The following is a 15691-nucleotide window of genomic DNA, read 5'->3' as shown; positions in this document are numbered from 1 at the left end:
CTGAGCTTCTATTTTACTAGACTGTATAACTCAGGTCACCACCCTTTGTTGTCTTGAGAGTATGGGCAACTGAAATATTGGAGAAAAAAAAACTATACCTCATCAAAGGCATTCCTGTGTGTAAGGGAGCGATCTTGGAATCAAGATAAAAGATAATTCCAGGATTACCAAAGGAAGAAGAACCATCTGTATAGCACATTCCACCTACATACCTCCATCAGAAAAGTGATGGAACGCAGTGCACGTGCCATGCTGAGACCAGAGGCTGAAGCAAGGAAGCCCTGAAGTGAAGCAGAGTTGCATTACAGAGACTATGAGGCAGAGCAGTGGGCAGGCTTCCAGGTCCAAAGAAGCCAAGGGACTGCGAAGAGGCAGAGGGCTAAAGAGAGACGTGGTGATGTTGGGTAAAAATCATTGTATCCTTAATGCTTGTTCATTTTGTTTTGTGGTAAGATAACCTGAGAATTTCCCTAATAGATTGCCTTAATTGTGAGGTTTACCTGTGAGCTCTGTGTGGTCATAAATATTGCCTTTGGAATGCTAAAATATAACACACATTTTTGGGAATAGGAAAAGATAATGTGAATATTAACAGATCATTTAATAATTGTAACTTCTTGCTAAAGAAACAAGAATGTATCTTTGAATATTAAAAATAAAATGAGTACCCTGTTCCTTGGATACAATCATTCAAGTCACTATATGTTACAAAATATTGTTGAAATCATTGAAATTAAAGAAGCCAACAAAGCTTTGTAATTTTCAGCTGAAGCAAAATGACCTCTCATTTTGAACTAACAAAAACACGAAGCAATTTTCTGCATAAAAAATCTATCTAACTACAGAAAAATATATTTCTATTTCTCTAACCCTACTCCAAGAACATGTGTACTCTTCCACTTATACAATCTCAAAAAGGCAATTTTGGCATCTTGGTACTCAAATTTTATCCCTTGCAAAAATTCTTCTGAATTTTGGGGAACAAAATGTCTGAAGGTGGATAGGATAGTTTCATCATGAATTCTCAAAGGCAGCCCTCTGAATCAGAGCTGAATGAGCAGGTGTACTGTCAGGTGGAAGGAAAACAATTCTTAGGGTGAACATCTCCTGGCCTTTTCTAACCAAAGGTGCTTTCAATTTTCTTAAAAATCCTTAATACGCTCATGTGATCATCTTATGTCCTTTGAGGAAACCTACCAAGGTTATACCTTTTGATTTCTAGAAAATGGTCCCAATCATCTTTGGAGCTACCTCTTTGTTTTGACTAATTCATCGAGCAGCTTCTCCTAGAAACCGCTGCCTTGGTTGCACACCTTGAAGGCACCCTTAGGAGATGCAATATCTAAATGTAGCAATGAAAGATTTTTCCTGGAACCCTCCACTGATCTCAAAGAGACATATTTTAAAATGCTTCGTTTAGGTGCATGTTTGGACAGGAACCCTAGAAGTAACAGCATTAGCTTATCCTTTTACACTAATGTAAAATATTTTGGAAGAAACGTTCTTGTTTATGTGACTGTGTCTAAGTTTAGATGCTTAGGAATTAATTTATTAGGAGGTTTTTAGACTTTATATTAATAAGTAATATAACTTTACTTAATATAATACTTAATAATTTAAGAGACATTATATATTTGTATAAGATGAGAAATTATTTTCAGATAGTCAATTATTCAATTGTTTTCTGGAAAAAACGTATACAATCTATTTGATTTTAACAAAATAGAAGCTAAATGATTAGGGAAAGTAAACATTTTGAAAAATATTGAAGGAAGATCAATGAAGACTAACAGTAAGTATTAAAATGATGTTCTACTGTGATTATTCATTAAAATGTATCCTGGATGTAAAATAAGTAAGATAATCTGCTTGTTGATATTAAGTGATGATGAGTCGACTCTGACTCTTAGTGAGCCTAAGCACAACCAAATCAAATGAAATAGCCTCCTGTCCTGAGCCGTTCTCACAATTGCTGTTACATTGGAGCCTCTTGTTGCAGACATGGTGTCAATCATCTTGTTAAGGATTTTCCTCTTTTTCACTGCCCTACTTTACCTAGCATGATGTCCTTCTCCTAGGGCTGCTCTTTCATGATAGCATGTCCAAGTGTGTGAGACAAAGTCTCACCACTCTCATCTCTCAAGAGCATTCCTATTGGACTCCTTTCAAGATTGACCTGTTAGTCTTTTTGGCAGTCCATGATAATAAAAGGTAAAATTATGTGTTCTTGAATTCTACGTTTTAATAAAAGTTACTTGCCATCAAATATGTCTTTCTTTGGTGTGCCTTTTCTCTTCATTACCTGGCCAGAGTCATGGTGGAAAAGAACCTAGCTTTTCAATACCCAGCAGAAGGGGAGAATGATATCTGAGTACCCTTTTGCGATAGAGGTAACTGGACCATGCGAGATCATTGGTAATTTCTGACTCTATATTTACATTTTTATATTATAATAGTTCTGAGTGTTATTCTTTGAATTGTGTAAACTAATTCATAAAGATCTCTTTCTACAAACTTTTCCAGGGAGAATTGAATGCAAATAAAGCTCTTTACATTTAAGAGAAAGGTACAGCCAGATATATAAAGAGAGACAAAAATAGAACCAGAGATATAGTTTACAGACTCAAGAATAATGAAAAATCTTCATTATCTATAAATGATTGGAAGTAGATAATTAAGATGATTACTTCGATTTGGAGTGGCCTGAACTTCCTGAAAACCCTTGAAAAATGTCTTTTAGGTTAAATCAAATCATTTTGATTTACAAAACTTGGATCAGCATAAATGAGTTTTCAGATTTGTACAGCCATCCAGATGGAAAAACTGGGAAGAAATGGGATAAGTGATGGTACAATGAGGGGAATGAAATGGCTGAGTTGAAACAAAATGTGTATAAATTGTTGAACATAAAATTGATGATCTGCTCTGTAAACCTTCACAATGGAAAGTTTAACTGAAAAAAAAGATTTTACTCAGCGTCTTTTAATGTGTGATAACAGGGGATAAATTGTCATTAGAGGTAACTAAAAATATATTTCTAGGAAACATCAAGATAGTAATATGGGTATTAATACCATATGGACTAGCCCTAATTTTTCCCCTGGAGCTATCTCTCTATACTGCCTACAAACATTTGCAACATTATGTATAAGAAATCAAAATATCTAGGTAATTTTGACCACGGTGGTTTTTATTAGCTTAGTATAACCAATTATAGCCAATTATTTAAAACAGACTTATTGAACACAATGAGACTAAAAACTACCTAAAACTTAAACACGTATGCTAATAATAACACTAAGACTTGAAATAGGTTTTTATAATTTCAATTCTTTTGAAGGAGAAAATGGGTAAAAAAATCATAATAAAAATAGTTTAATATGCATCATTATATTAGCTTTGTTTAACAAATATGCTTTAAGAAAGGTAATTGTTTTAAAGGATATGTCTTATATAGAAATATTTTAGGAAATAAATGAGGAAATAAGAGGTATATTGAATTGTGACCATAATTAACTAATAATAAAATGATGAAATGTTAAAATAACTGAATTTTGGTGATCACAATTGATTTTTCTTTTTCAGAAAAACAATATGATGGCACAAAAAGTAATAGAGTAAGAAACTGATTTTTTACTCTATAAAAGTAAAAGGCTTATTAGTAATATTTTCACAATCAACATTTTCAGAATTATGGAAACTAATCAAAACCTAGCAATAATCAAGGGAGGTTTCAGTTCACCATTTCCTTAGCTCTAGAACTAACCTTGAAAAACATCAGCTCACTATCCTAGTACAAACTGAGTCTGCAGCCATCATGAGAGGCAAAATGTAATTTGGAATGTTTTATGGGGACCATTCCTACAGAATTATGATTATTTAAACTGAGTAATAGTCATAAATTTATCATACATGCAGTCAAGATGAATTAATAGTTATTAATAAATTATAGTTTATTGTGCCAATCTGGTTGATAGAGACATGTAGGGTTAATTAAAGGGTGGAGGAATCAATGGCTCAGTGAACCGCACCTTTCTGCTTCTCAGGTCTCTTGCTTTCTGATGGTCAGACCAGGTGCAGCTGCCTTAGCCAGTTCCCTGATTCAACTGGCAAGGCTCACTTCCTGCTGGACGTCCATGAGAAGAAGCCGCATGGACTTACCCTGATTCGGCCCTGGTGCTGGAGCACCATGTAGAGACCCCTGCCAGCGCTGAAATGCTTATATATTCCCTGACTCAGCTTTCCTCCTGCAGTAGGCATCATTGTGTCTGTTTTGTGAGATGCAGGAGGACTTTGTGGATTGGTGTCGGGCATATGGGTTAATGTTGGACTTGTGGACTTGGGCAGCACTGGGTAGGGATATTTTCTTGATGCACACTTAATATTTACATAAAACTCTCTCTTATACATGTGTTTCTGTGGATTTGTTTATCTAAAGTACCCAGACTAACACAGTATGCAAAAGTTGGAAACCAAGAAGAAGGAAAAGTAGTAGGGAAATATGGACTTGATGATAGAAACTAAACTGGAGATCACATGATAGAATTTTGCAAAACCAACAGGTTGTTCATAGAAAATACTTTTTTATTTTCCAACAATGCACAAGGCAACTATACATGGGTTTCCTCAGATGGAATGCACAGAAATAATATTGATTGAATCTGTTAGTAGACACTATGAAGAAACTCAATACCATCAGCTAAACCAGACCAAGGGTCGATTGTGGAACTGACAATCAATTGCTCATATGTAAGTTCAGGAGAAAGCAGAAGAAAAATAAAAGCAAGTCTACAGGAGACAAGATAGACTTAGTCTAATACACCTAAATTTTGAGATCATCTCAAGAACAGATTTGAGAAATTGTACACTAATGACAGAAGATCTGGGGAGTTGTGGGAGGACATCAAGATCATCACTCATGAAGAAAGCAAAAGGCCATTTAAGAGACAGAAAAGAAAGGATCAGAGAGTTTTTTAGATGAGACTCTGAAACTTGCTCTTAAGCATAGAATAACTAAAGCAAATAGAAGGAAGGATGGATCCAAAGAGCCGAATAGGAATGTTAAAGGATAGGTAGAAAAAACAAGGCGAAATAGTACAATGAAGTTATAATGAAAGACCTAGAATTAGTAAACGAAATGGAAAGAACCCAGTCAGCATATATAAATCTGAAAGGACTCGAGAAACATTCAAGCTTCAAGTTGAAATCTCGAAAGCTTCTTGGGCAATATATTAAGGATATATGAGGACGGAAACACCAAGACAATAGAGAAGAAATACGCAGTCCCTGTACCAAAAAGAACTGGTTGACAATCCACCCGTTCAGGAGGTAGCATATGAGCAAAAACATGATGTTGAAGGAAGTTCAAGTGTTACTTAATGCATTAGCCGAAAGCAAAGTACCATGATATGATGGAATACCAATTGCAATGTTTTTATAAGTTGATGAATCACTAGAAGCATCCAACCATCATTGAGAGAAAATTTTGATAACAGTGAATTGGCCAACTGACTGGAAGTAATGCGTATGTGTGCTATTCCATAGAATGTTACCCAACAGCATGTGCACACTACAGAATGATATAATTCATATTGCATGCAAGTAAGCTTTTGCTGTAGGTCAACCAACAATGATTGAAGCAGTACACTGAAAGGGAACTGCTAGACCTGAGTCAGACCTGAGTCAGAGGAGGACATGGAACAAGGATACCATTGCTGGTGTTTGATGGTTCATGGCTCAAAGCAGAGAATACCGAAGAGATGTTTATTTGTGTTTTACTGACTATGCAATGGCATTGGACTGTGTGATTCATAATAAAATATAGATAACCTTGAGAAAATGGGAATTCCCAAACACTTCATGGTGCTCGTTCAGAACTTGTACATGGGTCATGTGAGTTTTGAAAACAGAATAAGGGTTCAAATTAAGGAAAGGCATGCAACAGGGTCGCATCCTCTCACCATAACTGCTTGATCTGTGTGCTGAGAAAATCACCAGAGAAGGTAGAATATGTGAAGAACAACGTGGCATTAGGATTGTGCAAAGCTTATTAACTATATGAGATATGCAAACAATTCAATGTTGCTTGCAATAAATGAAGACGAGTTGAAGCACGCGCTGATGAAGATGGTGCATTCCAGCCTCCCTTGTGGTTTTCAGCTCAATGTAAAGAAGACCATATTCTTCCCAACTGGACCAATAGGTATTATCGAGATGGGCGGAGGAAAGATGAATGTTGGTAAGGCTTTTCTCTTGTTTGAACCCACAGTCAATGCTCATGGACGCAGTAGGAGATCAAAGGACACATTGCATTGATTAAAACTGTAGCTCATGACCCCTTTAGAGTTTTGAAAAGCAAGAATGTTACTTTGAGGGCTAAGGTGTAGACACATTACTCAAGCCATGGTATTCTCAATTGCCTCATCTATATCTAAAAGTTGGACATTGTAAAAGGAAGACTGAAGAAAGAATTATGCATTTGATTGTGGTACTGGCAAATAATACTGGAAGTACAATAGCCTACTAAAAGGACAAACTGATCTATATTGGGAGAAGTAAGGTCAGCATGCTCCTTAGAGGCAAAGATCGTAAGATTTTGTCTTGGATACTGTGTTGGACAGGGTTCTCTAGAGAGATGAAACCACATTGCTGGTAATTATATATAAATATATTTATAAAGATAGATATATAACACAAGAAATGAACCATTAAATTATGTACAGATAGATAATACAAGAAATTAACAGTTAAATTATAAAGCAGTGAGACACTGGCAGTCCTTTAAGGCTTGAGAACCGCCAGCCCCTTTCTGTAGAGAGAGCTGGGCTATATATACCCAGGCAGCAAACAGCAAGGCAGGTTACCAACTGTCACCAACTGTCGGTCCCCAGCTACAGAGAGGAAGATTCCAATTGTGTGGGCTTAAAGGGACCTTAACTTACAGCGACACAGTCCACAGACTAGGCATCCTGCAGGTAGTGTACCCTTTAAATTGAGGCACAAAACAAGCAAGGCAGACACAAGGCAGGTCCGATGATTAAAGAGCGAGAGACAAGCAAGACAAGGCTCACTGAGCCATTTATCTATCCGCCCTTCAATTAATCCTACTTGTGTTTATTGGCCAGGCTAGCACAATAAACTATCTCAGATACTTTGAACATATTTTCAGGAGAGACCAGACCCTGGAGAAGGATATTATGCTTGGTAAAGTTGAGGGGCAGTGAAAAAATTAAACTCCCTAGTAAGAGGATTGACACTGTTGCTAGGTTCGTTCAGGCATAGGAACAAATGTAAATATGTCACAGAATTATGATTTGTTTCTTTCTGTTGTGAATATGGTTGCTATAGGTCATAACTTACTCAATGGCACTTAAGAGTTACAACAGTAAGTAGACTCAACTCTCCAACTCAGAAATATTTTCTATGTCATTGACTCGGAGTTTATAAACTTTCAAATGCCCTTTTCCAGGTGTGGGAGTGGGGAAAAAATTGGACTTCTTTGAAATTAAAAAAAAGTACAAAACTTTTTCCCACCCAAATGACATAAAAAGACAACTCATTGAATAGGGGAACATTGCAAATTGCACATCTGACAAGGGAGAAACAACCAGAAAAGAAAAATATATATATATATATATTCAATCATTGCCAAAGAGTCTTAGACACATGCACACGCACACACACACAACAGCTAGACTGTTTTTTAGAGGCATGAATGGGCAGAATTTGTCTTATGTATTCTGGACATGTTGTCAGGACTGACCAGTCCTGGGAGAAGGACATCATACTTGATAAAGTAGAGGGTAGCAAAATGGATGAAGGCGCTGGTCAAGATGGATTGACACAATGACTCCAACAATGGGCTGAAACATAACAACTATTGTGAGGATGTCAGAGGAATGGACCATGTTTTGCTCTGCTTTTGATATGGTTACTAGGAGCCTGATGCTACTCATCAGACAAACAAAACAACACACACACACATACTAAATCAAAGTACCATATATACTCAAGTATAAGCTGGCTTTTTCAGCACATTTTTAATGCAGTTTTTGTAGTAAAATTAGGTGCCTCATTGGATATCCAGGTTGTCTTGTACTTGAGTACATACAGTAATAAAATCAATCAAAAGTTTTTTCAATAACTATTTCCCCCAAAATATGAAAATCATTTCAAGAAATAAATGCAAAGATGTTTGGAATGATATTGATTATAGTTGTTATACGTGCTATAGAATGCACTCCAACTTTGTGACCCTCTTTACAACAGAAAAAAATACTAACCAGTCATGCACTATCTTCATAATTGTCATGCTTAAACACATTATTGCAACCACTTTATCTTCTGTCTCATGAGAGTCTTCTGTTTTGCTTATCCTCTAAGTTACATGATGTCCATTTCCAGAGACTGAACTTTTCCCACAGTATGCGTGTCCTCACTAATAAGTAACATTCTGATTGTATTTCCTCTGTTTGTTTGTTCTTGTGGCCATGTTCCTTTCAAGATTCTTTAGCAATAACAAAAATGTACTTTTCCCAGGTCTTTCTTATTTATTTTCTAGCTTTTAAATGTAATTGAAAGCACCATGTTTTGGGTCAGGTATAGTTTTCAAAGGGACAGCTTTTCTCTTTAACACTTGAAAGAGTTTTTGTCCAGCTCAGTTGACCAATGCAATATATTGTTTGAATTTTTTAGCTGTTGATGGGGAAATAGATCTATGTGCTTATATTTATAGGTTTAGTATTACGGTGGTGGAAGGACCTTGGGCCTCTACTCAAGCACTCCCTCAATGCATGAATACTTTCTTCTATTAAATTGGCATTCTATGGTGCTCACCCTACAGACACAACCGCTGAAGCCAAAGCGGGTGAAAAAGTAAATGTGGTGAAGAAAGCTGATGGTGTCCGGCTATCAAAAGAGATAGAGTCTGGGGTCTTAAAAGCTTGAAGATAAACAAGCGGCCATCTAGCTCAGAAGCAACAAAGTCCACATGGAAGAAACACACCAGCCTGTGTGATCACGTGGTTCCGAAGGGATCAGTTAACAGACATCAAAGAACAAAAAGATCATAGCATTGGGTGCATACCTCCATGATATGATCCCTGAGGACAAATGGGTGCATAAGCAAATGTGGCAAAGAAAGCTGATGGTGCCCGGCTATCAAAAGAGAAGGTGTTTGGGACCTTAAAGGCTTGAAGGTGAACAAGCGACCATCTAGCTCAGAAGCAACAAAGCCCACATGGAAGAATCACACCAGCCTGTGTGATCACGAGGTGTCGAAGGGATCAGGTATAATCATCACACACACACACACACACAAAAAAAAACTTACCATAGTGAATGAAGGGGGGAGTGCAGAGTGGAGACCCAAAGCCCATTTGTCGGCCACTGGAGATCCCCTCACAGAGGTGTCTAGAGGAGGAGATGAGTCAATCAGGGTGCGACGTAGCACTGATGAAGAATACATCTTTCCTCCAGTTCCTAAATGCTTCCTCCCTCCCACCCCCACTACCATGATATGAATTCTACCTTGCAAGTCTAGATAGAGCAGAGGTTGTACATTGGTGCAGATAGGAACTGGAGGCACAGGGAATCCAGGGTGGATGATACCTTCAGGGCCAGGGGTGTGAGGGGCAATACTGGGAGGGTAGAGGGTGAGTGGGTTGGAAAGGGGGAACCCATTACAAGGATCTACATGTGACCTCCTCCCTCGGAGACAGACAACAGAAAAGGGGGTGAAGGGAGACGCCAGATAGGACAAGATATGACAAAATAATAATTTATAAATTATCAAGGGCTCATGAGGGAGGGGGAAGTGGGGAGGGAGGGTAAATAGACGACTTGATGCAAAGGGCTTAAGTGGAGAGTAAATGCTTTGAAAATGATTAGGGCAAAGAATGTACAGATGTGCTTTACACAATTGATGTATGTATATGTATGGATTGTGATAAGAGCTGTATGAGTCTCTAATAAATTGTTGGAAAAAAAGAAAGTTTATTATAGATCTAAATAAAATTAAATAACTAAACATTTCAAAGTTTCTGTATTTTTGTCTATTGGTCCAGTTGAGTTTATTATTATTATTTAAACATCCCTTACATTAAGTAGTAATCCATACTGAAATCTGTGGTTCTTGATTTAATCAGTAACTCAGCAACAAGAGAGCCACTTGCACCTGGAAACAGGTAATATGCCTCCTCCCATCTTGATGCCATAATTTTCGTACAGCCCAGGTTTTCATAATATTATCTCAGTAGGCAGATTAAATAAACTTGGTGAAAGGATACAAGAACAAATTTTCACTGATTTAATTTCATTTTCACTTTGAAAGCCTAACTTGGTCAATGTATGTACTCTCCTACGGCACAATGAATTACTTTGAAAATTACATTCTTATCAGTGTTATCTATAATTTGTTATCATATACACAGTTGAATGCACTGCATAATCAATAAAGCACAAGCAAATATCACCCTGGTATTCTCTGGTTTCATTCAAGAAACACCTTATGTCGACAATGACATTCCTCACTCCACGTCCTGTTCTAATTGCTGGCATCTCCCTGACTGTGAACTACTGCAATCATGTTTTAATTATCTATGGTAAATTTGTTCTATATGATATTGACATCTCCTTCTGCTATGTGACTTCAAAATATATATAAATATTCACCTCTCTTATTTGGTTAGCCAGGTAATTTCTTTCTAATTTCTTGATATAGTTTAGTGTATGCTTTCAGCTCTGCGTCGTCTTGTTGAAACATTTCAATAATTATGGAGCCTTATTTTTGATAATACCTTTATTCCAGTGTCTCAATTACATTGGTTCTTGATCATATGCTACCTCGTGAATGGCTGAATATCTTGAATGTCAATTCTTTGGTACGAGACCTATGTGTTTTCTTTCCATTTCCTTTTCCTATTCCTTATAATACAATAATATGTCCATAGAATTCATTAATAGAGTAACTTGAAGCTTGGATGTTTTCTCTCCAGTTCTTCCAGAATGAGATATGATGAGTGAGTTATCACCTTCCAAATTCAAACTCACTGGTGTGAGTTGATTCCAACTCAGATCAGAGTAGAACTTTACAAATCCAGGTCTTTACCTATTTCAATCTAATACTTTACTTCATCTCAAACTGCTTATTGATTTTTTCTGTTCACCTATTTTATATAATGTCTTCTATTTGCTTTAGCTACTTGTATTTAATATAAAAATTTAACACATCTTCTGCCATCCACTTTGATCTTTTTTCTCTTATATTTTTTTAAAACATTTTATTAGGGGCTCATACAACTCTTATCACAATCCATGCATATACATACATCAATTGTATAAAGCACATCTGTACATTCTTTGCCCTAATCATTTTCTTAATGGTATTTTGTTTTCTTCAAGTATTATTCTCCTGGTATCACTTCACAACACCTCTGATCATTGGTGCTTTCTGTGCCAAATCATTTCTGCACATGGTCTCTAAATTCAGGATGTATTCAAAATCATAGCTTGGCTCTTATACACATGTTTTAAATTTCATCGATTTCAATCTGAATGTGCATATGTGTGTTCTTCAATTGTTCCCTGGGTTGGATTGGCTAATGATACTGAGTATTCCACATCCTTTTAAAACAGATTCTGTCAATTTAATTCCTGTATCTTCTATCACATGAAGTCCACAGGTATAGTCACTGTTTATGCTATTGAAAATTTTTTTTCCAATAGCAAGGAAATAATTAACTTGGGTTTGATAATTTAAAGTTCAATGTTATCCATTGTTTTTTCTATCAGCAAGGTTATATTTTCTAACTACTGCTCTTTCTTCATTTCCAACTTTCTCATTCCAATTTTAACAATTATTAATGCATCTTGATTGAATGTTTAAACAATACCAGACTGAACAAGTTATCAAATTCTTCAATTTTTCATCATTGACTTTAGAGGTTGATGCATAAATTTTAAAAATCATTATATTAACTGATCTTCTTCTTAGACCAATTAATACAGATCTTTGCATGCATAGATATATTATCCTATCACATAAAACATTGCCTTCAAAATAGACCTTGAAATGTAATTAGGGAAATGAAAATCTGTACCACAAATAAGGTTAGATTTCAAAAATAAGCAGTAACAAAATGTTTAAAAGGTGTTGAAAACTTGGAACCCACTTACATTGCTAGTGGTAATTCAAAATGATTCCATCATATAAGGAAACAAGTTGACAGTTCCAAAAGAAGTAACACATCAAATTAATTTTTAGTCCAGTTTTCCATCCATCTGTCTAAAATAAAGACAATTAAAACATGTACCAACACAAAAATGTTCATAAGAAGAATAAACATAGAACATTCATAGCAATATTTTTCATGATAGGTCGAGTTGAAAATAACCCAAAGATCTATCTCTAGATGATTGAAGGATCTCAAAGTGAAATACAAATAATGTAGTATTATTTGGCCCTATAAAATTAAGTTCTGTTACATGCCACAATGATATAAACCATATTTTAAATAAGTATGTATTTAATGGAAAGATTAAGAAATTCTAAACAGAAAGAATGGAGATGAGTACTTGCCATAGTGGGTTTTCTTTTTAAATATGATAAAAAGTTATCAGACTTAGAAAGTAATGGTTATACTGCTCTGTGAATCTAACTAATAACACCCCTTTGCAGGTACTCTTTAATAAAGCAACTTTCAAGAACATAAGGTTATATTTTCATTTAAATTATATTATACAACATAAATAATTTAGTTCATAATAATATTGATTGATTAGAAAATATTAGATTATAAGTTGAATACCATTTCTTTGTAAGTATTAAAGTTGAGTCATCATGGAATCTAATTCTATTAATATTTAATCTTTTGAAATTGTATCCTACATCAAAATTAAATACTACATGTACTCATACACATATATAACAAACATTTAATTCAATATTACATCCTCAGTACTACATGGTATTTTCGTTCAAGTTCAAAACTTCCAGGTTCTCATTTATTCATTACTCCATATTATTAACACCACCTTTGGCAAGTTACTTAAAGTCTCCAAATTGCCCATAATTGGTCTATAAAATTCGAAGTTAATAAAACTCTCCTATTTAATATTGGAGTATGAAACTGAAACTACATTTCACATATTGCCAGTGAAATGCCACTTATGGAATAAAACCACCCTTCTTTAAATTTTGTTTTCAATAGCTATGCTGGTTTCATTTATGCCAGCCTCCTCAGCAATACAGAGACACTGAGCCAGCTAGTAAGTGAGAGCTGAAGGAATAAACAATATTTACTGTCTGTAAGAAAAGATAATCTTACATAATTGCTGTCTTTGAGCATCTTAAAGCAAAAAAGTAGTATTGAAATCCTTTTTTTGTGATTCATTGAACCAGGTGTAATTATTCCAGTGTAGGGAACTTTGATAGGATACAAACAATTTATTACAATGAAATCTGACCATCAAATTCAATGACAAACCTTCTGTGCTAGTGATTCTTATTGATAGAAATAAACATTCAAATACTATTCCATAATTAAATCCTATTTCTCAATTAGAAGATTACACGGAATCGGTGCTTTTCAAATGGTCATCTTAAAAGATTTTTTTTGTTTTTATTAGGTGTTGTTGAATCATTTCTGACTAGCAACAATGTCATAGACATCATTGCTGGTATTTATAACAGAGCAAAACCCCATGAAGCCGTGCACTATCCTCCCATCCATGGACATTATTTAACCTCTTACTGCAGCCGCACTGTCAAACTGTTTCATAGCTGTCGTTCCCTCTTTCATTGACCCCATATTCCATAAAGCATGACATGGTTCTCTAGGAATTCATTCCTCCTCATGAAATTCCCAAAGTACATTACACCAATCCTTCCCTTCCTGTCTTAGGAAAACCCTGGCTATACTAGTGCCAAGCAAGATATGCTCATCCTTCGGACAGTTCATAGTATGTTTAAAAATCTTTGGCAACACTAATTCAAAAACATCAATTCCTATTTGGTTTTTATTGGTCCTTGTGCAGTCTTCACATGCATATAAGGCGAGTCTCACCTTAGTCCTCAAAGTGATCTCTGCTTTTTTGTACTTAAACAATTTTTATTGGTATTTACATCACATATCTTATATAGAGATATGTTGCCAAAAATTTTAACAATATGATATATCCTTTGATTTCCTGATCGATAATATCATGGGCATTAAATGTGGATACAAGTAAAATGAAATTCTTGAAAACATCAAACTTTCTCTTGTTATTGTGCTGTTACTTATTGGACAAGTTATGATATTTTTTACTTATTTATATTGAAGGCTGTAGTATTTGATCTCATTAATAAATATTTCAAGTCCCCTTTGCTTTCAACAACAAGGTTGTGTCATATACATTTTTCACAGTTACCCATAATTCATTATTATCCACAGTTAAAATATTTTACCTTGTCCATAACACACAAAAACATATTTTGGTATTTTCTTCTTTCAATGAAGATATATCAAGTACCCATGTCCTCTTTGGAATCTGGCTTGATTTTCTGGCAGGTTGTTTTGTGATATTTTAAAAATTATCTTTAGCAACATTCTAATTTCTTGTGATATTCCTGTTTTTATTTGATGATTTCCACAAGCTGCAGAATCTTATTTATTTAGGATTCAAACAAATATGGATCTGTTGTAATCTACTGAGCAGACAGCAATCTTCCAAACCTTTGGTATGAATGTGTAACCACCTCTGGGACAGCATCCCTTTGTTGAAATATTACAGTTGGTATTTTTTCAATTCCCAGAACACTTTCTTCCTTCCTTTCCTCCTTTCTTTCTTTCTTACTTTCTTTCTTTCTTTCTTTCTTTCTTTCTTTCTTTCTTTCTTTCTTTCTTTCTTTCTTTCTTTCTTTCTTTCTGTGAATGCTTTCAGTGAAGGTTGGACTTCTCCCTTTTAATAACATTAACTTAATCCTATACTCCAAAACCCACAAGAATTAAGTGGATTTGATATGTAGAAAATTTGTATAGGGTTTCTAAGGTATAAATCTGTATGGGAGTAGAGAGCTTCTTTTTTTTTTCTTTTCCAGATGTTTCTTTCTAATGAATTGACCATTACATTTCCAAGTTCTGAAATGGCCAACAGACCATAGAAGGCATTTCTTTAGACTCCTGCTTGAAGTCAACAGCTCCATCAAACTGTTAGCCATGATTCAGGGCCAAGAGAGCTTCTTTTTTGACAAAACTTGGCTCATGATTTTGAACTTCCAGACTTGTGGCTAGCAGTGCAGTGCGTACATAACACAACACAGACCCTTTTTTAATATAGTATTTTTCTCATATAATCTTTCAAGATCACAACACAAAATATTGAAATTTTAGTCAGTTATTTCATCTTTTTGCTTTTTTCCATTGTATTTGTTTTCTTACTTATAATATTTTTATTGTGATTGTGTTCACATTTCAAATAATAAACAACTTAGACTAATTATCAAAACCCACAATAGTTTATCCTACATATATTTTACTTTCTCTTCTTGTGGATTACTATAGTCCACTTACCTAAATTACACCTGTCTACCCTCTTGCCTATTGCTCCATTTTCCCTTCCTTTCCATCCTCCCCTGGGTAATCTACAAAATCTGCTTCTTTTGGTATGTGCAATAAACACCCAATAAACCAATGTGTGAGGACGCACCTGA

The 15691-nt window shown here is 35.2% G+C and overlaps 1 non-coding gene across 1 annotated transcript; it reads right to left on the bottom strand.

The window, feature by feature from the left end:
- Positions 1–15077: 15077 nt before the first annotated feature.
- LOC142441544 (small nucleolar RNA SNORA2/SNORA34 family) lies at positions 15078–15212 on the bottom strand. The gene has a single exon (XR_012782917.1). It is a non-coding gene; the product is annotated as a small nucleolar RNA SNORA2/SNORA34 family (small nucleolar RNA).
- Positions 15213–15691: the final 479 nt, after the last annotated feature.

This window comes from Tenrec ecaudatus, chromosome 2 (genome assembly GCF_050624435.1).
Source record: "Tenrec ecaudatus isolate mTenEca1 chromosome 2, mTenEca1.hap1, whole genome shotgun sequence".
Classification (NCBI taxonomy): Eukaryota; Metazoa; Chordata; class Mammalia; order Afrosoricida; family Tenrecidae; genus Tenrec; species Tenrec ecaudatus.
This window is presented reverse-complemented; position numbering and strand designations above follow the sequence as displayed.